We start from the raw sequence: 26,983 nt of genomic DNA on the forward strand, positions 1-26,983 counted from the left end.
ATAATAACCAGTGCTTTTTTCTGGGGGGAACGCAGGGGTATGCACACTCCTAAACATTTTGTGAATCTTTGTACTTTTGTCCATTTACTGTATTTATTTCTCCCGATTTGAACTATAAAAGGGTGATTTTCTTGAGTCAAAATCAGAGTACCCCTAAACATTTTTATAGGAAAAAAGCACTGATAATAGCCAACTAAACAACTAACCATTTGTTGCATTCTCGTGACACCCAAACCGACTGAGGCGCCTGCCTCACTCTGCCTAACAGTAGGACTGGCCTCTCCCCTTTTTCCTTATCAGAACGTAGTGCACCAAAATAAGCCAGGAGTTTTGTGCAAATATAGCTGCAATTTATTGAAGAGAACACCAATCCACGTTCCAGTTTAAAGCTTGTGACTCCACATTCCATCTCGAATATCGACACCTTCAGAATAGCTTCCCATATTCCTAGGCATTTTGACAGACAATTTACAGGAGTGCTCTTCATTCTCCAGAGAGAAATGTAACTCTAATAGTATATAATGGAGGGAGAAAAGTACTGTGTGGTTAAAAACAGGAAACCTAAAGAGTAATTTCATGCAATCGTCTAGAGGTGGCAGCACATGTTCATGTAAAGTCAGAAAATGTGAGCAAAAAGTTCCAAAGCGATGGTGATGTTGTGGCTCCTTTTTTTCCAGAGGGTTGTAAGTGCCCCTGCAAAGTCATAACAGAGATGAATTTGCTGACAAAATGGACAGATCATAGATTTTGTTCAAGAACTTTTACGTTCATGTCAAGACTTGCTCGGGTTGCCGAACTCACGTTCCAAGGCTCCATTTGCCAACAATGAAAAAGGGCTGCATGTTTGCTTGCCTCAGCCAGGGCCTTGTGGTCACATTAATTATTGTCAGCATCCCCCGCCTCCCTCAGGTGACCCCATCAAGAGAGGAAGGTCACTTTGCCAACAGAGTAACTGGAAAGTGGTCTTGTTCGATATAATTCTCATTTTGCTTTATGTTTCTTCTACCCTGTTTTTCAATAATATGAGCCTCCTCATGACAGCTAGCAATTGGAATTACCGTAAATCTGTAACAATAAAGAAAAAAATAACACAAGGATGGAAACAGCAGGATAAAGGTGCAGCATAAAAATAGGGCTGGCCCGAGACATTTTACCACCTGAGGCGAAGGACGTGATGTCACCCACATTTGAGATACAGAAGTTGGCAGTTGTATTTTATTTTGACGCTGCTGGTGATGGGACAACATCATTTTGAGGGCAACAGGGTAGCTTAGGGGCCACAGGCAGGCTCTCTTAAAACACCTTGCCGCTCCGCTCTCTCTCTCTTGCACCATTCGATATCTGAGGTGGTGGCCTCACTCCGTCTAATGGTAGAGCCAGACCTGTATAATAAAGCAATACTGGCGGAGACTAAAAGGGACTTTGCCTGCATGCCAAAAGAATGTCCGAGCAAACACCAGTTGGGCCTGCCTCGGAAGAACATTCCAGAGTCGGATCACCACAGTCTAGAAGGTAACTTGGATGGTTCTGGGTAGAGGTCTGAATAATCTGCAATTATCAGCAGAAGTTTCTGGTTTCCAAATGAGTAGATACAGCAAAATCATGAAAAGCGTTTTGCTATAGCACCTTAGAGGCTGAAAAATCGCAGGAACTTGCACCTGGCAAAGTGGACTTTACTTATCGCAAAGGTGATGCCATAATAAAATGTGTTAGTTATTCAAGCGGCAAACTACTTGAAATGTGTTAGTTGTTCAAATGGCAAGCATTTCCCTTGAAATGTTCATAGCCCTGTAAGTAGCCCTAAACCAGGAATAGGAAAACTACAGCCCTCCAGATGTTTGGGACTACAATTTCCATCATTCCTAACTAACAGGACCAGTGGTCAGGGATGATGGGAATTGTAGTCCCAAACATTTGGAGGGCTGGAGTTTGCCTATGCCTGCCCTAAACATTTTACTTCTTGAGTTTGCATGCCCACAGACTCCGCTTAATTAAAACTATGGGTTTTTGAATGTTTGCCTCTGCTGCCTGTCACCTTCAGCTTCAGCCCCTCCTCCAGTTTGAAATATGGGGCAGATAGCATTGACCTAGCTTAGAGGACTCTTTGAGAAAATGCCTGTAAAGTGCTTTGAACACCCCAAAGCAGGGCCTCAGTCGAAGTAGTGTGGTGGCGTTCTATAGAAGTTTAAATTCAACATGAAACGGCAACATTTTCTTCTTATTCTGCTTCTATGCTGAAAGACAAAACCAGTATGCCAGTTGTTTTGTTATTCGACCTGGATTCATGTGTTTCCACACCCACCCTAAGCAATATGGGTTGAATAATTAGCTTATTCATCTGTGTGGTTCACCGCAATTAACTGGTAACGCTGTGTTGTTCAGGCTGTGGCATAACACAAGCTCTCACGGCGAACCATTAGGGCAACAGGTTCAGGTTGAGGACACATTCAACCTGGGTGGCCTAGAAAAGTGAAACCACATTAGTAATTAAATGATGGGGTGTGCCAGTCTTCAGGACTTTCCCCAAGTTTGCCCACCACCACTTAATATTACTCACTGTAATTCCCCGACTTGCAGTCGACTTCCTAGGCCTGCGTCGTGACCTAGAAAATTGTGGATATTGAACCACTAATAACTTGGGCCAGAGGGGAAGGGAGGGGCTGAGGATCTCCAACTCTGCACCCTTTTTCCTCGCTTGGCTATTTCACATCACTGAAGGCTCATCACTTCCTGTTGTATTTCTGTGTCCGTTAGCAATTAGTTAGCTTCTCCTATGCATGATCTGAAAGCCCAGAGACTGCTTGCTCTTTGGGTGAACAGCACAGTATATGTCATCAGCAATTCGAAACAAACTTCAAGAGCTGCAGGGTGTGAAGCGGCAAGCTGTGCACTAAAATTACATGGTGCTTTAATGTTTGTGCACACGCATCCTGACCCAGGCTTGACAGGCAGCATCTGCTAAAAGCCCCCTGCTTTCATTTGCATCTGGTCACCCTAGCCTATAGAGATTCGACTGTAAGAAAATATGAGCATCCCTCTTGGGTCAGACCAAAGAGCTTCTAGTCCAGAGCTCTGTTCCCACAGTTTCCAACCAGGTGCTCCTGGAAAGTCCATAGGCAGAATGTAAGCACAATAGCACTCTCTCTGTTGTTCCCTGTCCATTGAGATTCAAAGGGGGGGGGGGGCTTATGATTGCTGGAGGTAGTTGTATATGAAGTGTAGGTGGGTTCCCACGAGGCAAGACACAGTGATAACAGCAAGAACCTTTATTGAACTAACAGAACTGGACAACAGGGGCAAAACGACTGCTTATATACATTTCTGAAGGCCTGGGCCACTCCCACTCCCAACATGATTGGCTGTCTAAACTTCCAAGCTGCGAATCATGACTCAGAATTTAAGGGCCAATGGCAAAGGATGAAATCCTGAAATGTTCTGTGATTTGATATCATGTATCGAATCAGCAGTCACAAAATTAAAAGACACCTGCTCCTTGGGAGAAAGGCGATGACAAACCTAGACAGCATCCTAAAAAGCAGAGACATCACCTTGCCAACAAAGGTCCATATAGTTAAAGCCATGGTTTTCCCAGTAGTGATGTATAGAAGTGAGAGCTGGACCATAAAGAAGGCTGATCGCCGAAGAATTGATGCTTTTGAATTATGGTGCTGGAGGAGACTCTTGACAGTCCCATGGACTGCAAGAAGATCAAACCTATCCATTCTTAAGGAAATCAGCCCTGAGTGCTCACTGGAAGGACAGATCGTGAAGCTGAGGCTCCAATACTTTGCCACCTCATGAGAAGAGAAGACTCCCTGGAAAAGACCCTGATGTTGGGAAAGATGGAGGGCACAAGGAGAAGGGGATGACAGAGGACGAGATGGTTGGACAGTGTTCTCAAAGCTACAAACATGAGTCTGACCAAACTGCAGGAGGCAGTGGAAGACAGGAGTGCCTGGCATGCTCTGGTCCATGGGGTCACGAAGAGTCGGACACGACTAAACGACTAAACAACAACAATCGAATCAGAACACAGGAGTTCAGAATCCTTAGTCCAGACTCAAGCTCAGGCAACCACAGACCACTGAATACGTAACAGTATACCCACCATGGCTGCTTGATACCTTAGCTTTTTGTCAGGATAGTTCTTTTATTTTTCAGAAGAGGGGAGGTTGCAGGATGTTCCCTAACCTGGGGCTAGGCCCAAAGGTTGCCTTCCTACAAAGGTAGGAGTCTTCCTGTGATGGAAGAATTCCTTCCCCTGACGGAATGTCAGAGGAAGAAGGATGGATATGTTGACGTAGACCTGAGAGTAAATACCACTGAACTCAGTAGGACTTACTTATGAGGAGATATGCCTCTGTAGGAATGTGATTCAGGTTATTAAAAACGCCCAGGTTCTCTCACACAGTATCTGGCAAGATCAGTCATCATAATCAATGCACTGAGGTGGTCAGGACTCTTTCAAACGTACAGCCTGAGGTGTGTGTTTATTGCCACAAGCAAATACATGAAACAGTGAAACCACCATTCAGGACCAGCCAAGTGCCTGGGTGACTGGGCTGCCTGCCTATGCTGCTGCAGAACCAGTATATAAAATTGGTAGCTTTTCCACACTGAAGCCCAAAATTAATAAGACGTATTAGAAATTAGCAAGCTTATTGGACATAGGTTCAGAGGAAAGGTCTTGGTTCCTGTGAACTTTAGAGACACCCAGCTCCCTAATGTTCCACCATGAATTCTAAGATTGGTCCAGAGCACCCACTTGACCCATGCTCCGAGGTCAAGCCAAAAGAGTCTATAGTGAGGTGCTCTTGATGGCTGCTCTGCTGCCTCAGCAATTCTTGGAGAGGCTCAAGTGTAAGATAGCCTGAATCCAGTTCTTGATGTGGCATTTTATAGTTTCGCTGGGAATTTTGTTACATCATGCATTGGGAACCTGAGGATCCCTAAATGTTGTACAACTCTCATTGGACTCAGGGCTGCTCAGAGGTGGGTACAAATGTACTGGGCCCATGGCCAGCAGGGTGCACAGATTCAGAGCTTCAATTTTTAAAGAAACAAGTTTCTATTCCTCCTGGAAAAGAAGTCATAAACCAAAACGTGCTGGCCCTGCTGGCTGGAGTTGATGGTAGCCATAATCTAACACCATCTGGAAGGTCACGGGTTTTCCACCTCCTTCTTAGGTATTTAATGTCTCAAGGCTTTACAGATAAGAATCTAAAATATACAGATACCCACGGTCAGAGAAAGGAAGAGCTTCTTTCTCCTGTGGATATGTCCTGTAACCTCTAGTCCATCAATTATTTTTGCTGGCTATTCTTATTCTTCTCTTGGATCTTTAATGCTTCGGCATCAGAGAAACCGTTCCCCACTTTGTGGAAACTACCACAACAAAGTCAGAATAATTTATGCAAAGCAATATTGGCAAAATTTTCAAAAAGTGCATAATTTATTCCAAGTCTAGGATTAGATTTTTCTTCATATATGTGCAGAGTGCAATCAGTCCTGATTATATGTACATTGGCATTCCATTCCTTAATTAGGGATTTGGTTTATATTGCAGTGCTAATTATGGTAAGGAGTAAAATGGACGCCAGCATTTTTCCCCCCATTGGCAAATTCTGTGGGCCTATGTTTGAACTACTCATTGTGTATACATTTTATCGTTCTTTGTAGTGAAGAAGACCATATGTAGGGAGGTAAACAGATAGGACAATGAAACAATTAAAGCCAACCACAGGAATGGCCAAGCATGAAACACAAACGCAGCCGAAATCCAGAAATTCAGATGTTGTTATGATTCAGCTTGTCCCAAATAATAACACACACATTAACAAGGAACATTAAACAAAAATAGCAGTTGGGGACATTTTTTCATTCAAAGCAGAGAGAGTACAGAATATTTAAGTCCCCACTGGCACATACCAACAGATGAGGTGACAGACTACAGTATGAATTAGATATTGATCCCACATATTTGGAAGAGAACATTAAGTGAATTAGGAACGTCTCTGGGATTATGAGTCCATTGCTCTTACACTGGAGAGCTTCTCGCACAAGAAAAAGGGTTCCACAGGAAACAGGCACATTTTCAGAATCTGTTCCTATTTTGATGCACATGAAAGTTGTCAAATTTACTTTGATTTTAAAAGTCTTATTTTTTTTAAAAAAAATCCACTCTTACTGTGATTTATAAAGCTTTCTTTTCCACACATCAAAACCCATTTATCTCAAGTAGCCCTATTAAGAACATGAACCGAAGCAAATGGGTAGCAAATCACAGCAATAAATATTAAACTAAGAGCTTGCTAAGGCTAGGTTAAGTTCTTGCACTATTTGGGGAATGAGACCCCTCCAGACACCTTAGTTTTTATTATAATGCAATCATAATGAATTGTGCTCATGATGACGTTGGGGTGGTTATACACAATCCCACTTTCAATGCTGTTTGTGCCTGCAAAAGTTTCCGAGCAGACATCCTTTATCCTATCTAACCAGTGTATATCTTATTGCTTCCTGCTAAAATCCTGCAACTTTGCATTTCAGAAATCTTTCATTTCTTTTTGTCCCATTTTTGTATAGTTTTTGTTGTGGTACAGGGCAAAAGCACCCCTCCAAGTGACAATATTGTTGTAACAATGTTGTGGTAACATCACAAAACAATGAATGGTAAGTGGATAGCCCAGTATAAATCTACCACCAATATACTATTATCATGTCGACGACATGTTGCAGAATAGACCGGGAAACACAAACATGAAAGGGGGACGGGGATGCAACACCAGTCTACAGGGCCTTTTATTGAAACATCTTTGTTTCAATGTCCCTTTAAACTTCTTGAATCCTTAAATTGATGAATTTCTTGCTGGGGCTAAGATTGTGATTGTGATGAATTGTTTTAAAAAAAATTTTTTTATGGGACTAAGATTCTAGCCCTATAAAAATAAGCTTGATAGTTTCTCAAGTACACGCAAAGGTCTCCAATCAAACTTTAATTATTTGATGCATGAATTAAGGCCACTGAAGCTTGCTGCCCTGCAAATAATCTCTAAATTAGGTGTGCACAAAGCATGGTTTATTCTGTTGTCAACACTCTTGCAGAATTCATCTTCCAGTTTGCAGAATTTTAGACTGAACTTGCAGCCAACTATTATCATGGCTGGACAGCGACCGATGGTTCCCTGAATCCTGACCCACGAACCCCTGGCATGTTCAATCTGGAACATACAGAGCAATCATTCTGGAACAATTAGGGCTGAAATGGATGGTGTTCCACAACAAGCTCGGCACTGTCCCCAGACAAAGACAGCAAATCTCCATTCCAGCCAAGAAACCATATCTTTTGGTGCCTTAGTAACCCAGGTACAACCATACATTGCACTTCCTGCAACTTAAACCAAGCAGGGCTTTTTTCTCCCCCTCCCCAATTTCCCACCATAAAGCATGCTATAGTGGAAGAGTAAGGGCATTCAGACAAAGCATAGTTTTGAAGCAACAGCAGGAATGTGTTTTCTCTTGCAGAAAACATTAAATTAAAAAACAGTGTATGAAAACAATAGGGAATTTCAGTTCATTTGAGCATTTTGGTTTTTAAGGGTGCTTCCAGCTCAGACTATACACATTGGGGTTGCCAACTGATCGGGAACTGCTCTTGCGCCTGTCACAGCAGCTTGCTGAGCAAAATGAATAAATCAATAAGAATTGGCAGGTGAAGCTTATGGCATCATGGAGGGAAACTTTTATCATTTGCTGGTGTCTCCACATGGCGCTGCTGCTAAACATGCAACTACAGTGGATGTTTAGCTGCCATTTTGTTATTTAGTATTGATATCCGACTCTTCTACAGTGAGGAAATGAGAGGAGTTTACAGAAGAGAAGAAACAGAAAAGTGGATATTAAGACTCTGGTCATCCAACTTGCCCATATACCTGTTACGTATTAGGGGTGTGTATCACCTCTGTGTATACCCTGAATTCTAAGCCAGTTGGAGTGATTTGGGGAAATTTCTCACATATATGAGTTGGATTGCACCATTAACAAGGTATCGTGAGGCAGATCAGGATATTCCTAAAATTCTGTGTGGCTCTGGGGCTTAAGCTCTCAGAAAAAAAGACACAGCCTTTTTCTCCCTGAGAAACAAAATTAAGTTGGTTGGGGAATTGCCCAAAGCTGGGAGGGGGGATATTTTGATTAGATGGATAGGTCTAGCTCTTAATCACAGTGATTTATTTCCCCAGGGTACTCCAATCCCAGTGGTTTGGGGAAGGGATTAAAAACCGTGTTTGTTTTTCATTTGGATCTATGCCTTGTATCCCCCAAAATCCATGGAGGGGGCCAAAATACTCTTGGAACAACAAGTTCCTTGCTGTGGGGTGGTATTTTCCCCACTCCAGTCTTTCCTGGGGATTTTCCCACCATCACCATGCACAAATTTTGGCATATATTTTTTAAAAGTTATAAACTTTCCCATTGTTTTTAAGAAATCAAACTTTAAAGGTGCCCTGAAAAAAATGGTATGTGTAATCCACTCTAGAAAGGCTACTGTGCCTGCAAATTTTATAGTCTTCTGCCAACAGGAGAACAAGTTACTGCCATTCTTAAATTCCCCATAAGAGTGAAGGGGGAGCATAGAGCTTTGTTTCATGCAGAACATCTTGGAACATGAATTGCAGGTTGAAATGGAGAGAGCACAGAAACAGATCAGGATGTTTAAAAATGCCCCTGATACAAGGGAATATTGGGTTATTATGTGCACCTTTTTCATACTGAGAGAAATTCTTCTGTAAATGATGGAAAATATAATGCTTATCAACACCAATTCAGTGTAATGTTTGCAAGTCTCTTCCTAGACCCCTGATTTCATGTTTTGTGGTATTTTTAACTGCAGGAGATCTAGCCAAGATTGTCCCAATTGCCCAGTCTCTCTTCACAGGATGGAGATGAGCAAGCAGTCATGTTAAATTCTGGTAGGCCAAACACTAGGTTTCCATTTTGCACTTCTTTTATAATGTATGCTTTGATGACCTTTTGGATTCATATACAAAAGCAGAAAAATCCCAAGTGGGTGGGCAGAAAGAAAAACAAAAGATGGGGTAGTTGAAATGAGAATAATATATATATTAAATGTAAAATAATAACACTCCAAAAACAGAACTGGAAATATAAGTTAGAGTTAGGTAGCGTGGCTTTTATTTGCATATTTTGTGATGGCATCGAAAGCTCAAATCATGCTTGTGTTCTTAAGTGCATCAGGAATATAGAGTAACAATTTATAAAGGAATGAAATAAAACGTATCATGTGCATAAAGTACAAAAAAAAATCATCAGTTTGAACAACTTGCAATGAAACTGGAATGATCTCAACATTTAAGGTTTTATTACCATACTGCTGTGCTGAGGGAAATGAAAAAGCACTGGTATACATTTTAATTAAAGTGTAAAGTGTTAAAATTGATATTTTACTGGGTTCTTAGTCAGCATATCCAGGCATCTCTTCCATTCAAAAATGCAATTTTATTGACCCAGGAAATTTGCTTTTTTAAACAAATTGTAAAACAGTCATTTGTTTAAAATTGTTTATTAGAGAAGAAAAATTGTGGGGTTTTTTGTGTTGTTGTTGTTTTTTGCTTGGTGGTGGGGGGCTTCTATTTAGCAGTGGTGGTCTTTTGTGTTATTTGGCAATGCTAAGCAAATATTTTGCTATTGGTTATTAAATTTCATTGCGCATTTCCTAAGTATTCAGATGTTAGTTAAACCCTACGTAAGCAACACTCCTCTTTATCCGAGCTCTTAATTTTTTGAAAACATTCGAAGTTCCCCATGCTAATTGTATAAATGGAATTGTACTATATACTCTCACTAACGGGGAGTGCCTGGTGCTGCCTGGGAAATTTAAGAAATCTTTGTTTATGAATTTTAAATAGATAGTGTAATTTGTGGTTTTGGACCTTTCATGTGAAAAATGGGTGGAGTAAGGCCAAGTCATGTTTCAGTCCACCATCTTGTCTCAAAATGGCACCTGGTATCCAAACATTTATGAAGGATGCCACCCCGACCTCATGCTGAGCTTGGCAAGGACTAACCTGATGAAGCAGTTGACAGGACTGTGGTTCTGAGCCTCCCACTTCCTCCTAAAGGCTCCTCCCCAGGCAACTGTCTTCCCAACAGTCTCAGACTCCTTCGAGGAGAGGTTCTCTGTGCCTTTTGGTCTGCTACATGTTAACACCCTCCTCATTCTTGGAGACAGGGGAGGAGAGGAGAGGAAAACAGTGGAACTGGCAGGCTGAGGATCTGTCATATCCTCAGCCTCCTCCTCCTCCTGTTTCACCCTCATTCAAACCTGTTTCCTACTCAGCCTTCAACCCATCTGCTCTCCTTCCTCTGACCTGTCTTCTATATCCTACCACCATTCTCCTGGCTCAGAGTCTTTCTTCTCTGATGCTTCTCTGGGGGCTTCCTACCATTCCTACCATTCCTCCTCATCTAGCTCCTGACACTTTAGCTCAGCATTGTCTAAACTGACTGCCAGTTTCAGGGAGAGAGTCTCTCTCAGCCCTACCTGAAGATGTTGGGAGTTGAAGCTGGCTCCTTCTACGTTGCCATTATTATATACCCTCATCCACCACATAAGAATGCTAAGGCACATTGCCCTCAAAAGGATCTTTATTAAAGCACAGCAGAAGTTGCCAGAGATCTTCCTTTTCACACAGGGTCAGCGGACAATGACAGTGGGCCTCAAAAAAGTGTTGGGAGGGATGTTTGTCCCGATCTTCTATATGATTGCATTAATGATCATGGGAACATCTGGTGCACATATTCCAGGGACATATTTCAAACTTGGAATCTGACTCCACTTGAGGTCTGGCACCAATGAGGGTACACATCTCTGGAACGGGTGTTTTATAATGCATTTCATGAGCAGACAGTTTGGACCGAAAACACAAGAGGCTTAAACACTCCTCTGTTTTCACTTCTGACAGCGTTCTTTGTGAATCATTGTTCTCATCAAACAAAGCCTGGTTTGTGTACCTGAGACTCAACCGTGAGCGTCTCATCTGTGACCTTGTATACTGTATTGAGCCAAGTCACCCACTTCTTCGCTAATGTCATATCTGGATGTCGCTAAGGTAGGGGAAGCAAGCTGCACACTAATGATCTCACACAGATTCTTAATGTTCCCAGCACTTGTGGTTAACATCTATGAAGTGTTAGAGGATTTGCCTGACAACAAGGTTGGAATCCATAGCTACTAGGCAAATATACATAAGGCAAGGGTATGTTGTCCAATGTTTCCCTTAGTAAGTTATTCTGTGCCTCTTGTTTGGTGTTAAGATGTGTGCTCAACCCAGAACAGACCTAAGATTTGATGATGTGACTGGTAGAAGGTTTACACTGAGAGGGATGGAAGGTGAGACAACCTCCTAAGGAAAGGACTTGATCTGGGCAAATCTGTCAATTTCAGTTTCTCCCAGTTCTCCATTTTCCAATATCAAGGTATCTGCATTTCTACATCAGTTATGTTTTTAAAAGTCCTCATGAAAATTTGTCACCATTGACAGCAAGACACGTGTAAGTGCATGGTTGTCTCAGAATGCTCTAATCTCAACATGCAATGTGCACAGCAAGTTCTCTTGGAAGAGAGGTTGCAGTGGTGCAGAACCTCATTATTGGCATGTACAGCACATCCAAAATGTTTGGGGCTGTCTTGCTGTTGGGGGGTCAGTGTGTCACCATTATCAGTGAATCAGTAGGTGGCACATACAAATCATGGCGATCTGAGTTGTCAAATGCCTCCACTCCTCATTTCATCCATGATGAAGACTGCCTGGAGTACAGATGACAGAAGGACGTAAGGACATAAATGAGCCCTACTGGATCAGGCCAAAGGCGCACCTTGACCAGCATCCTGTTCTCATAGATGCCTATGAGAAGTCTGCAAACGGGACCCGAGTGGTCCAACTGAAGAACTGTTTATGAAAGGCAAGGTCTAAGGAGGGGGGGAAAACCTGTACCATGCAGAGGGGCTCGGAAGACCTGTATATTGCATGGAGACGCATTGCACCTGGCACATTGGGTCTCACCTGTAAACCTGGTGGAAGCCTGATGCCTATGACAGCAGCAAGCGCTACCAGGAGATTTCTACAGCTTTTTAAATGCATCTGCGGGAAGCGGGGTTATTCTTTTGTTGTTTTGGTTTACTTATTTACTGTGTTTTATCTTGTATTTTATTCTATGAACTGCCCTGAGATCTTTTGCTGAAGGGTGGTATAAATTTATTTATTTAATAATTAATAATAATAATAGTACAGCTCTGCGCTTTTCTCCATGGCAGCCATTCCTTTATAGGAGGAGGAACAAAGAAGTGTGCAGGAGCAAACTTCTGAGATGTAGAAGCTCACTATACTCCTGGGCAAATGACTCCAGTCACAACGCATTGGCTCTGTCCCACAGAACCACACCAGAATGACAAAGAACAAAGCCAGATCTAATTTGAATAGCCCTGCCCTTCGATATGCATAGCCCATCCCCAGGGCTCTGTTTCATCAACGTGAAAGTGGTTTCCATTGCTATCCATGAACATGACTTTAGGAGTGGGCTTTCTTCCAGAGGAGTCGTGGGAGCCAACCCAACCCAAGGGGAAGCTCCGCTGATGGATTCTGAGTGACGGATTTTAGCTTCTGTTTCTGAATACAGCCCCGAAATGATCACAGTTGCTTTGGAAGAGTCGCAACTCAAGCTGGTGCTCATTTCCTTTGTTTGCCTTGGTGGACCGTGTGTATTCATGCAAATGAACTGTATGTAAACACACACCTGACAATGCATTGATGTGGAACCATTTTCAGTAGAGAGGGTTTTTGGGGAAGGGGGGGTGAGGAGAGAGAGAGAGAGAGAGAGAGATGAAACTGGTGAAATTCTGCCCGGCCTTATTTAGGAATTGATAGCTTTATGTTTTATTGGTGCAATGGGAACTGTCAGAATGGCCTGAGCAGAAAGCAGATGTTCGTTCTGCCTTTCTTGAGCAGAATCTTACATTGCCCTTCAGGCAAAGCAGGTGGCTGCTGCCGCCGCTGCCGCTTCTCTCCAGCACCATCTTTGCTGGAACTCTCTTTCTCTTTGCTTCGGAGCGGGCCCGTCTCACTCTCGCAGTCCCTCTCCGGGGACAGATATGATTAGCTCCAATAAGCTTGCCAAGACAACAGTTGCAGGGAAGGAAAATGGTGCCTGCCTCAAAAGTGCTTGACATGAAAGAAAGAAAGAAAGAAAGAAAGAAAGAAAGAAAGAAAGAAAGAAAGAAAGAAAGAGAAAGAAAGAAAAGGGGAAAGCCAGCAACTTTGTAAGCAGCTACCCTCCAAAGAGAGCAAAGTCGTTAGGGAAGAAAAACTGTTTGGGGAAGCTTGGCTGTAATATCGCAGGTGCATAGGCTGGGCGGATGCCAGGTCATGTGGAAGCCGTAGGTTGTGCATTAACATTTGTCAGGCTTGAGAAAGTTTTCCAAGAAAGAAAGAAAGAAAGAAAGAAAGAAAGAAAGAAAGAAAGAAAGAAAGAAAGAAAGAAAGAAAGAAAGAAAGAAAGAACAGGGCCATTCCCCCTCAAATCTGACAATGTAACTCTCAGGTGGTGAGAGTTCTTCATATTGCAAAGTTAAAACCTTTGCCTTTTCTAATTTCCCCATGAGTAAATTCCACCCCCACCCCCCACCCCAGTTCTGCCTGGGAATGCACCCAGCAGGTATATCCAGCTAGCAATCATGACAGCAGGAGTAAATGAAACCAATGTTTATAAGCTCAGCAAAGCTGGCAATATAGACACCAGCTGAGTGGCTCCGGGGACCGTGTTTTGCAATTGAGGTGCATTGCTTAAAAGGCTCTAAATCTCCTCATCTCTAATGTAGCACCTGAAGCAGGGCCTCTCATGTAAATCATAAAGACCGGGCAGGTAAATAGGGAAGCAGGGGCAATGGGATTCTAAAAGAGTCCAGTTCCTGTTTTAATAAGACAGTGGAGGGGGACTGCAATTGATAGGCAGGCCAAATTGTTGTCTCCCCCCCAGTGACTAAGTTTGACAGGTGGGCAGGTGATCCATTTCTGCCACCACATGCTTTGAAACCAAACCACGCAAGCAAAGGCATAGTCCACATAGCTTCAGCAATCACAGATGATCGTTGGGTCTTGCACAGCGTTGTACATGGGGCTTCAGAAGCTCAAAAAACCAGCTGATATTTGGAACTTCCAGCGCTAGGTGCACAATGGTTTGAACAGGGCTTTGAAGGTATCGCTGATCAGCTGACCCCTCTTGGCTCAGCCATAATGTTACATGTCTCCACACCTTCCATTATCTACATCAGGGGTGAGCAACCTTTTTCAGCCACGGGCTGGTCCACTGTCCCTCAGACCATGTGGTGGGCCGGACTATATTTTTTTATGGGGGGGGGAGGAATGAATTCCTGTGTGCCACAAATAACCCAGAGATGCATTTTAAATAAAAGGACACATTCTACTCATGTAAAAACACACTGATTTGCGTACCTTCTGTGGGCCGGATTGAGAAGGTGATTGTGCCGCATCCGGCCCACGGGCCTTAGGTTGCCTACCCATGATCTACATCAGGGGTGTCAAACTCAAATTCATCGGGGGCCGCATCAGCTTTTTGGTCACCCTCAAAGGGCCGGTTGTATCTGTAGGACTTTTTCAAAGTTATTTTTCCATAGGCACTGGTGTGTGTTGTCTTTAACCTATACACTATTTAATATACCTATTCCAGTACGATTTTAAATAAGAATAGAAGAAGAAATAATGATTTTTTAAAAAGATGACGAGATAGGCTTCCAGGCAGACTGGAGCTCCAATGGGGAGGAGACAGGAGCCTGTCCCAACAGAGCAGAGCAGAAGCAAATGTTGCCTCCCCCAGCCCTGCCGCTGCACTCAGGAGTCGGAGGATACGGAGCTGCAGTTTGGACAGCAGCAGTTTCTTCCCTGCAAGGGAGCCCCAGTGGCACTGCGGGAGCGGGTGGCCAGGATGTCCTGCTGGGGCCCCGAGCTGCTGCAGTTGCTCCCGGGGAGGGAGCTATCCGCCAAGTCCTCCGGCCCGGAGAAAGCCGATGTGTTGGCGTGGGGAGGGGGGCGGTGTTTCGTAGCCAGGCTCCCGCAGCCAAGTTGCTGGCAGGCTCCCACTTTGCTCCAGCCGCCCAGATGCCGGCGCAGTCCTCTTCAGGGTGGGAGGCGCCCCTGCTTTGTGGTGTGGCACACCGCCCGCCCGCCCGCCCGCCTCCCTCCACCCCACTCTGCGCAGCTGAACCGGCAGCAGCCTCGCCTCTCCCAGCCCAGCCGGGGTGCGCTGCCTGCTGCAGGATCTGCGCCTGGTCCCCGCTCTCCACCCGCCTCTGCCGTTCCCTTCCCCGCCTGCCGGCCCCGCTATTTACCCACCAGAGCCACCCCCAGCCAGCCCCTGGCCCCGCCGCCCACGCCCCCGGCCATCTCCTCGCCAGCTGCAGCGCCGCAGTGGCCTCTATTTGTGGCCCGAGCGAGTGAGTGAGTGGTGACCCAAGCGTGGCTCTCGCTCCCTGCCCTCGCTGCCAGCCTCCGTGGCTCTCTTGGGCTCCAAAAGTTGCCGCGCGCATGACCCGCCTCCTCGAGCAGCCGCGCCTGGGAGGCTCCGAGGGGCGGAGGCAGCCAGCTCGAGCTCGGCTTCGCGGGACCGCCTCTTCCGCAGCGAGCCCCGGACTGGACCGAGCGAGCAGAAAGCCTCTTTGCCCGGCCCGCGAGGAGGCGAAAGTTGCGGTACCGGCCAGTAGGCAGCGCCGTTGGGGCGTGTTGGTTGGAGCCCTATCTGCAAGCAGGCAGGGAAGGCTGTTCACGTGGGTCACTTTTTAGAAAGGCAGAGAGCCTCCACCGGAGTGCGGACCCTAAAATCTGGGTCGGGACCAGTAAAAAGGACGAGAAGCTCGCTTCCTCGCCCTTGATGCCACGGGCCACATGACAAGGTTTGGCGGGCTGGATTCGGCCCGCGGGCCTTGTGTTTGACACCCGTGATCTACATCATCAGGTGTAGTAAAAGATGGGTGTGGCTGTCTGGTGAGCCAGAGCTTCCCACCACTGCCATCAGGCATACACCTTGACTCCACCCTATGGTGGTCATGGATGGACTGATTTCTCCCATTAATTTGTCTTTTCCTTTCTTGAACCCAGTTTTATGGGCCTTCTCCAACCACCCTCCAGATCACGGGTGTCAAACACAAGGCGGCCCGCCAAACCTTGTCATGTGGCCCGTGGCATCAAGGGCGAGGAAGCGAGCTTCTCGTCCTTTTTACTGGTCCCGACCCAGATTTTAGGGTCCGCACTCCGGCGGAGGCTCTCTGCCTTTCTAAAAAGTGACCCACGTGAACAGCCTTCCCTGCCTGCTTGCAGATAGGGCTCCAACCAACGCGCCCCAACGGCGCTGCCTACTGGCTGGTACCGCAACTTTCGCCTCCTTGCGGGCCGGGCAAAGAGGCTTTCTGCTCGCTCGGTCCAGTCCGGGGCTCGCTGCGGAAGAGGCGGTCCTGCAAAGCCGAGCTCGGAGCCGGCTGCCTCCGCCCCTCGGAGCCTCCCAGGCGCGGCTGCTCGAGGAGGCGGGTCGTGCGCGCGGCAACTTTTGGAGCCCAAGAGAGCCGCGGAGGCTGGCAGCGAGGGCAGGGAGCGAGAGCCACGCTTGGGACACCACTCACTCACTCGCTCGGGCCGCAAATAGAGGCCACTGCAGCGCTGCAGCTGGCGAGGAGATGGCCGGGGGCGTGGGCGGCGGGGCCAGGGGCTGGCTGGGGGTGGCTCTGGTGGGTAAATAGCGGGGCCGGCAGGCGGGGAAGGGAACGGCAGAGGCGGGTGGAGAGCAGGGACCAGGCGCAGATCCTGCAGCAGGCAGCGCGCCCCGGCTGGGCTGGGAGAGGCGAGGCTGCTGCCGGTTCAGCTGCGCAGAGTGGGGTGGAGGGAGGCGGGCGGGCGGGTGGGCGGTGTGCCACACCGCAAAGCAGGGGCGCCTCCCACCCTGAAGAGGACTGCGCCGGCATCTGGGCGGCTGGAGCAAAGTGGGAGCCTGCCAGCAACTTGGCTGCGGGAGCCTGGCTACGAAACACCGCCCCCCTCCCCACGCCAACACATCGGCTTTCTCCGGGCCGGAGGACTTGGCGGATAGCCCCCTCCCCGGGAGCAACTGCAGCAGCTCGGGGCCCCAGCAGGACATCCTGGCCACCCGCTCCCGCAGTGCCACTGGGGCTCCCTTGCAGGGAAGAAACTGCTGCTGTCCAAACTGCAGCTCCGTAACCTCCGACTCCTCAGTGCAGCGGCAGGGCTGGGGGAGGCAACATTTGCTTCTGCTCTGCTCTGTTGGGACAGGCTCCTGTCTCCTCCCCATTGGAGCTCCAGTCTGCCTGGAAGCCCATCTTGTCATCTTTTTAAAAAATCATTATTATTTCTTCCTCTATTCTTATTTAAAATCGTACTGGAATAGGTATATTAAATAGTGTATAGGTTCAAGACAACACACACCAGTGCCTATGGAAAAATAACTTTGAAAAAGTCCTACAGATACAACCAGCCCTTTGAGGGTGACCAAAAAGCTGATGCGGCCCCCGATGAATTTGAGTTTGACACCCCTGCTCCAGATGTTTTGGACTACTACTACTATCGCCCCGACCATTGGCCAGCTAGGCTGGTGCTAATAGGCATTATAGTCCAAAACATTAGGAGGGCACCAGGTTGGAGAAGGTATACCCTTGTACCTTTGGGACCACAATTTCATGGAATGAATGTATCTCATGGCATTCTACTGCTTGGGAGCCAATGTGGTGTTGATAAGCTTAGGAAGTGGGAAAATCCATGTTCCGATTCCTGCTTAGCCATAAAGTTCATATTGCAGCTATTTCCTCAGTCTTGCCTACCTGACTGCAACACAGTCAGGTGAGCAGGGTACAGATAAATTATTATTATTATTATTATTATTATTAGGAGTAAATGATGGAGCATTAATATAGATAATATAAAAGAAATAAATTCTGGCAACAAACACTTCCTGGAGGATAGATTTTATGGAAACCATTTGTAAAGTGCTCTGAAGCTGGCTGAGCTTTTGGAAAGAGAGAGAGATACAAATGAAAGTATTAGAACGATACAAGGGATTGATTCCCACTTATTGATTATCCGCTATGTTAAAGAGGTACGTCCTCTTGTCACCCTCAATTTAACCGTGATGCCTGCTAATTTCATCAAGTGACTGCGGTTTGTATTATCAGCGATTTTGGAATGGCTGCTTTGTTTTTAATAGTTGTTTTATTCGCTGCTTTATTGATTTCATGTTTGATTGCAATTGTGATTTTTAATCTGCTTTATGTTGCACAGTGCCCAGAAGATGATTGCTGCTGGATGGCAGATAAAGAGAATGAAGGAATGAATCAAACTGTATTGGGTTTCTTCCCACGTTGTGACTGATACCTGCGTTCCTTTGCACATGCTATAATAAAGGAGTAGGAGGAAGGTGGCTTGGCATCTTCTGATAGATCTCTGAGCAATTTGCTGTAGAACAGCAATGATTCAGTCTCCCAACTTTTTTAACAATAACACCAACAAAAAAGCACCCCCTTTTCTAAATTAGATTGCTGAGATTAAGAAAGCTTGTTTTGCAAGATGATTGGGAGACTAGGAGTGGATTTGTGTGTAACAAGACTAGGAGCTCAAAGAATGACCATGTCTTGAATTTCCTCGAGTAGGAATGGACCTCCTTATTATTGAGTGTGGAGACGTGAAGATGTTCCTCATTGATGACACCTGGGTGCGCTACCCAGAGTCAACACCCACCCTTACCACTGGTGATAGGCCCAAGAGACCCTTGCCTCCACCTGGGGACCTCAGCATTGGACTGAGCTGGCTTAACAATGGGCATGTTGTGTATTTTATGTGTATTTTAATGAATTTAATAGAGAGCAAGATTATGAGTCATAGGGGCATGGAGAATGTGTGTATAACCTTAACAGTGCTTAGCTTGGTTTTAGTTTTTTTGGAGTTGCTATTTGCTTAATGTTGTTAATATTGTTTTATAGATTATAAATACCGTATTGGTTAATCATCTAATATGACTTTTGCTGTAAGTCTGATGTTTAGCTTCTTTTTTAATTAAATATTTTATATGATCTACTATGCTCTACTTGTGATGTTCTATTATGCTGTATCAGAATACTGTTGTTTATTGTTTGTAAGCCGCTTTGGGATTCATTGGAATCATAGACTCCTAGAAGGGACCCCAATAATCATCTAGTCCAACCCCCCTGCAGTGCAGGAATAGGTCCATACAGTGATCGAACCTGCAACCCTGGCGTTATCACCACCATGCTCTCAACAACTGAGCTATCCAGGTGTCAAAAGCATCAGCATAGAAATACAATCAATCATGTGTTCAGAGCCAGCCTTCCCCTGGAAGGGTACTTACACCATATTTTGTATATGACATCTGTGGATCTTGGGGTTTTAGGAAAAAAACAAGAACAACCAAGAAAACTGAAGTAAATCCAGCAAGGCTGAAGTTTTCCCACTCCTGCCACAATGCATCTGAAGATGCCATTTCTCAAGCATATTTCTCCACCATGAGTAGGCTAGAGAGAAATCACCCCACAGAGTGTATCCACTATATGTGTATGTAGTGCAGTATCCACTGTAACTGATGACCTTTCTCATACTTTGAGCTTAATTCATATCACACTTGCCCCAAAAGTTGGCTCCCAAGCACCCACTCCCAATGGAAAACATAATTACACCCAGTGTATTGGGGAAACAAATTGTTCTTGTTTTCACAAAGTACTCAGTGTGCGAAAAGCCATTCTTCCTTGGAGAAAACGACAACCAGCAGCCTCTTGGGCCTGTGATCAGCCTGACATTTATAAGATAGAAAGAGAAAAGCAATTGGGGTTCACACGTTTTGAGTTGCAAGTGATTTATCATTATTTGTTTGCCCGGCAAAGAATTCCAGTTGAAAGGCTCCATTCAGAAGTCAAGCCAACAGCAAATGGTGAATTCATGCTGGAAGGTCACGAGTTTCAAATATTCTAGATCAGTAGCGATAGATGATGGAATTTGCTGGATTAATACCAGCTTCGGAATTGCTTCAAGCTCAGGCTTCTGACTCAGATCATCAGCACACAAACTCCAAAGAAAAACAGCGCAGCTGAATATAAGTTGTAAATGTTATTTCCTTTGGAACTTGTTTAGTTATACCATAGCAACTTTGTGCTAGCATTTCTTGGGAAAATAACATTCTCAGCTTCTGTGTTGGGGAAGTCTTCTCTGCTGTATCCTTGTATGCCTACTTACAAAACCTTAATCACGAGTAAGTCTTCATACAGAAAGTAAAGGTCATCCCTTAATAAAAACAGCAACAACTTCATTTCAAATCATGGGAAAGGTTTTCTCTCTCTCTGTCCCTCCCCATCACTGCTTCATCTTTTCAAGAAGCAAAAATGAATTCAGCTTATTCATCTGGAGAATATTTAGACCAGGATACATTTCCAGGGTAATGGATTGCTACTTTTAAAAAGATGTACAAATTGCAAGAACCATTATTCCCATTAATATATAAGGACCTTTGTCTTGCTTTTTTTCAGTTGTGATTAAGGGTTTGTCCACATTTCTGCTTGCCCGATGCCTTGTGGTTTTCTGCTTCTCTTAGGCATGGGTCCGAGCGGTTTCGCCTTTGCCCCATTGCTTTCTCTCAGAAAAACCTACTTGTTAGTGCTAAATTTAGCGCTAAATTAGGCATAGGATCAAAGCCAAAGTCCCATTAAAAGCATCAAGATTCAAGTTAGCTTATATGACTAACTTGTTCCATTGGTATTTAGGTATTATTACTATTATTTTCAATTTATGGGTCACTTGCAACATAATGATTCTTCAGTTTTAAAAGCATAAAGCATGAAAATGAAATCAGAAAAAAGAACAGCAATTACAGTTGGTGCTTCCCAAAACAATACGCAAACCAAAACACAGACATCCTTTGAAAAGTGCATTTCTCCAAATTTTGCAAAGGACTTCTCCAGCTGGGCAATATATGCATGGTTAAGTGTGCCTTAAATACATGTATTAATGAAAACAATGTACAAAAAGCATTATAATGAGGAAAATTGCTTGCAAAAGTGTGTTTATTAGGCAAAATTACATACAAAATATGTACAATAGGGGAAATACAATAAAATCACGGTGAATGTTCATGAAGATCTTTTTTTCTTTAAAAAATGCAAGCTGATGTAGAAAACGTGGAGAATTGATTAGAAAAATGAATCTGAAATTGACAGATTCACTCATCCTACTCATAGGAGGGTTTTTAGAGAAATTTGAAGGGTCTGAGTAGGTTCGTATTGGTGAAGGTACTTGTCAGGGAACTGCCATCAGTGCTGGAGGGAGAGAGCAAGCTCCAGAGGGATCCCAGAGAGTGTCCCGGGATTGGGAGAGGCAGCCCATCTTCTGGGGAAGGGAATCAGCTTAGCTCCAGTGGAGAAGGGGGGCAGATGGGGGAATCAGAGAGGCGGTCACATGACTCCTTGCCAGGGACCAGTGGGGAGAGGAAGGGTCCTCCGCTGCCTACGCCCTCCTTGCACAGAAGGCTTCCGCGCAGGGAGAGTAGGAGGAGACTGGGCGTCAAAGAACTTCTTTGCTGGAAGAAGTTTAAGAAATGCCCACTGACGGATTCTGCCAGTGATTGAGACAGCCACGGGTGAGTGGCTGTCCGGACAGGAAAGGTTCACTCAGGCAACCCAGCCAGGTGTTGGCACAGGCTTACACACGAGCAACCCCTAGAACCATTACAGTACTCTAAGACTTTAGCTTGGTCAGGGTCAATGTTCAGAGTTCAGAGCACCCAAAAGGGTTAAAGATTTGTGCTTGGATAGAAACAGGGCAAATTTTTGAAATTGGCGAAAAGTTCAAAAACCCATTTTTGACATTATGGGAATTTGCTCTTCCAAAAAAGGTCAGACACATTCCCAAGGTCTTTGTTATACTTAAATAGTTTTTCTATATTGTGGTTCAGAAAATCAAACTACAAAGAAGTTGAAAGTGGCCAATTGCTTGCTCACTGAAAGCATTTATAATCCATTTTTCAGTAACTGGCACCAAAGACAATATAGAAATATCATAAAATCATTAAAAATAAAAAATTTCATATCTAAAAACAATTTCCACAGTCAGCACAAACAATTTTAAACTTTAATTGCAAGAATGTCATGAAAAGCTTTTCTAAACAGAACAGGCTTACCTTTCCTAAAAAACTTTTATTCTATAGTTTCGCTTTCTCAGGCCTTTCTGGGTAAAACACACAATCCTACCTCACAATCTGCCTGTGCTATCCTACAAAGGGGGTCTGGAAACAGGACAGTCCTCTTTAGCCAAATAAAGACAGCAGGAAAGAGTTCATATTTATTACAGGCTGCAACAAGAATAAATGACCCAGAGGAATTCTCCAAATTCTGGACCCCGAATACAAAATTCAAGAAACTTTTATAACATTTACATGTGTGATCACCTCGTGCACGATCCTTTCCAGTACAGTTGTACCTTGGGATAAGAACTTAATTCATTCCGGAGGTCCATGCTTAACCTGAAATTGTTCTTAACCTGAGGCACCACTTTAGCTAATGGGGCCTCCCGCTGCACAATTTCTGTTCTCATCCTGAAGCAAAGTTCTTAACCCGAGGTACTATTTCTGGGTTAGCGGAGTCTGTAACTTGAAGTGTCTGTAACCTGAAGCGTCTGTAACCCGAGGTACCACTGTAATATCACTGGATAACAGAATGCATGGGCAGCTTGTAGACCCCTAAAACAAATTTCATTGGTCAGAACAGCCTGCCCCTAATTACTATGACAACAGGTATCTTTAAGCAAATTTCATACCAAATGTTGCCTTTCTGCTATCTGCTACATGAAGACTTGTCTAGGTCGGGAGAATTTACTGCTTCGCTTCTTTGAAGATCCCCCAGTATTTCTCCTGCTCAAGGTTAGCTTGCTCTTCTCTGCTTTTGGAAGCTGATAAGAGAGGTCCATAATGGGTGCTATGCCAGCAAAATGCGAAAATTCTTTTTTTTTTTATAAAATTTTTATTGGTTTTACGAAATTTTTAAAGAACAAACAAACACTTAAGAAAACAAACATACACGTATAATTTCATAACATATTTTCATAAACCTCTTTTCTAAGACTTCCCCATACCCCCCCTTTCTGCATCCCAATGTCCATAATTTTATAGCAACTCCCAATTGTTACTTTCCAACCTTAATCATCTTAGTCATCTCTATATTCTAACCTTATGTCACTGTATCCCTTTGTTCCTAAAAACCAAAACACTCTAACATTCATTAAGTTTATAATAGTCCTTAAGATATCTTTTGAATTTTCTCCATTCTTCTTCCGCTGTCTCTTTTCCTTGATCACGGATTCTGCCTGTCATCTCTGCCAATGTCATATAGTCCATCACTTTCATCTGCCATTCTTCCAGAGTGGGTAGATCTTGTGTCTTCCAATACTTTGCGATGAGTATTCTTGCTGCTGTTGTAGCGTACATGAAAAAAGCTCTGTCCTTCTTTGGCACCAATTGGCCGACAATGCCCAAGAGAAAGGCCTCTGGTTTTTTAGGAAAAGTACATTTAAGTACCTTTTTCATTTCATTATAGATCATTTCCCAGAAAGCCTTAATCTTCGGGCATGTCCACCAAAGGTGGTAGAAGGTACCTTCAGTCTCTTTGCATTTCCAACATTTGTTATCGGGCAAATGATAAATTTTTGCCAGCTTGACTGGGGTCATGTACCACCTGTATACCATTTTCATAATGTTTTCCTTTAAGGCATTACATGCCGTAAATTTGATACCGGTGTTCCATAACCATTCCCAGTCATCTGACATAATGTTATGACCAACATCCTGTGCCCACTTAATCATGGCTGATTTGACTGTTTCCTCCTGTGTATTCCACTTCAGCAACAAGTTATACATTCTAGATAAATTCTTAGTGGTAGGTTCTAACAATTCGGTTTCTAATTTTGATTTTTCCACCTGGAAGCCGACTTTCCTGTCCTGTTTAAAAAATTCCATTATTTGACGGTATTGAAACCAATTTTCCACTTTATGTTTCAATTTCTCCTGGCTTTGTAATTTGAACTTATCTCCATCCTGTTCTAAGATTTCCCAATACTTCGGCCATCCGACCTCCATATTGAGTTTTTTCACAGCATTAGCCTCCACTGGTGACACCCATCTAGGGGTTTTATTTTCCAATAGATCTTTATATCTTATCCAAACATTAAACAATGCTTTTCTGACAATGTGATTTTTGAAGGCACTGTTAACTTTATCATACCAAAGATATGCATGCCAACCAAAAGCGTTATTGAAACCTTCCAGATCCAAGATGTCTGTATTCTCGAGGAGCATCCATTCTTTGAGCCAGCAAAAAGCTGCTGCCTCATAATACAATTTTAGGTCCGGCAGGGCAAAACCCCCTCTTTCTTTAGCATCTGTCAGTATTTTAAATTTAATTCGGGGCTTTTTGCCCTGCCAGACAAATTTCGAAATATCTTTGTGCCACCTCTTAAAACATTCCATCTTGTCAATAATCTGCAAGGTCTGAAACAAAAATAGCATTCTAGGCAATACATTCATTTTAATTACTGCAATTCGGCCTAACATTGACAGTTTCAAATTTGACCATATTTCTAAGTCTTTTTTAATTTCTGACCAACATTTCTCATAGTTGTCCTTATACAAATTCTGATTCTTGGATGTTAGATAAACCCCTAGATATTTGACCTTTTTGACCACAGTCAAACCTGTTTCCTCTTGAAATTTCTCCTTTTCCATATCTGTTAGGTTTTTCCCTAAAACTTTGGTTTTTAGCTTGTTCAACTTAAATCCAGCTACCTGGCCAAACTGTTGTATTATTTCTAATACCTTTTTCGTACTAGTGTTTGGCTCTTGCAAAATCAATACTAAGTCATCTGCGAACGCTCTTAACTTGTAATGTTTAGCTCCGACCTGCACACCTTTAACCTGCTGGTCATTTCTTATCATATTCAGCAAGACCTCCAGAACTGTAATAAAGAGTAATGGGGAAATCGGGCACCCCTGTCGTGTTCCTTTTTCTATCTTAAGCTCCTCAGTCACCACATTATTTACAATCAGTTTGGCCTTTTGTTCAGAGTATATTGCAGCCATACCATTCTCAAAACCCCGACCTACCCCCATCCTATGCAGATTCTTCTTCATAAAACTCCAAGAAATATTGTCAAAGGCTTTCTCCGCGTCCACAAATATCAATACTGCTTTAGTGTTTATATTCACCTCTAGCTTTTCCAGAATGTCTATAACATTCCTTACATTGTCCGCCAGGTGTCTTTTAGGGAGAAAGCCTGCTTGGTCCTTATGAATCATCTCCATCAAAACTCTTTTGAGTCTTTTTGCCAAAATGTCTGCAAAAATTTTGTAATCCACGTTGAGCAATGATATTGGGCGGTAGTTCTTGAGTTGGGTCTTTTCAGTCTCTGACTTTGGTATAAGTGAAATGTATGCCTCTTTCCACGATTCAGGTGCCCTTTTTCCTTCAAGGATCTCATTACAAACTTCTCTTAATGGTTGAATCAACCATTCCTTCAGCGATTTGTAGTATCTAGAAGTCAATCCATCTGGTCCCGGAGATTTGCCCAGTTGCATATTCTGAATGGCAGCCTCTATCTCTTGTTCTGAGATTCTCTGGTTCAAGTCCATCTTACTTTGCTGAGAGATGTTTTGTAATCCATATCTTCCAAGGAATTTGTCTATATCTTCTTCATTTTGCGGGCCTTGAGTATAGAGTTTTTTGAAATAACTTAAAAAGCAATTTCTAATTTCATTGGGTTTAGATATGTTCTTTCCATCCACCTCTAGACTTGTAACTGTATTTAGTTTCTGCCTTTTCTTCAATTGCCATGCCAAAAGTTTACCACATTTATTTGCTGATTCAAAAGTTTTTTGCCTCATTTGCTTTATCTTCCATTCAATCTCTTGGTTCATCAATTCCATATATTGGGTTTGATATAACTTGATCTCTCTTAAAATGTCCTGAGACTTTGGTTTTGTTCTTAATTTCCTCTCTCCTTCCTTTATCATTTCCAAGATCTTCTCTTTTTTCTCATTTTGTTTTTTCCTCTTTATTGAATTTTGTTGAATCAAAAATCCTCTCATAACCGCTTTACTTGCATCCCAGATCACTCTTTTCTCCACGTCGGTCCTCAAATTTATTTCAAAATAGTCTTTTAGGGTCTTTTGGGCCTTCGTGAGAATCTCCTTATCTCGAAAGAGGGTGTCATTCATTCTCCATCTAAATTGACCAGTTATTGTGGGTTTCATCTCCATCTTCACGGCGTTATGGTCGGAGCAAGTTTTTGGGCAGATTTCCACTTTCTTAATCTTTGGAGCCAGTCCACTAGTAACCCAGATTTGGTCAATTCTGGTCCAGGTCATCATTGCTTGGGAGAAAAAGGTTCCCTCTCTCTCCAGAGGGTTCCTTGTTCTCCAAATGTCTATCAAGTCCATATTTTCTGTCATTTCGAAAAAAGTCTTAGGGAGTCTCCCTTCTTTAGTGACTGTTAGTCTTTGTGCCTTGTCCATATTAGTGGAGACCACGCCATTCATGTCTCCCATGATTATCATATTGTAATCCAAATAGTCCGTCAAGGTTTCATGAAGTCTCTTAAAGAAGTCAGATTTGCCTTCATTTGGTGCATAAATTCCAACAACTAAGAATTTTTCTCCATGTACTTGTATCTCCACAGCCAGATATCGCCCTTGTTCATCTTTGAATATCATTTTTGGAGCCCATTTCTCCTTCACATATATTACAACTCCTCTCTTCTTAACTTTATCTGATGAAATAAATTCTTGTCCTAGCCTTTTATTTGAAAGTAATCTCCTATGGGCTCTGGTTATGTGAGTTTCTTGTAAG

General features: G+C 43.7%; 1 long non-coding RNA gene across 1 annotated transcript in view; it reads right to left on the minus strand.

Moving 5' to 3' along the window:
* Positions 1–408: 408 nt before the first annotated feature.
* The window catches only part of LOC308584510, a 150,602-nt gene continuing 124,027 nt past the window's right edge, over positions 409–26,983 (minus strand). The window contains exon 3 of the long non-coding RNA XR_014006862.1: positions 409–1,065. This is a non-coding gene — a long non-coding RNA (uncharacterized lncRNA). The remainder of the gene's footprint in view (positions 1,066–26,983) is intronic.

Source organism: Podarcis bocagei (genome assembly GCF_964188305.1).
Source record: "Podarcis bocagei genome assembly, chromosome: 3".
Classification (NCBI taxonomy): Eukaryota; Metazoa; Chordata; class Lepidosauria; order Squamata; family Lacertidae; genus Podarcis; species Podarcis bocagei.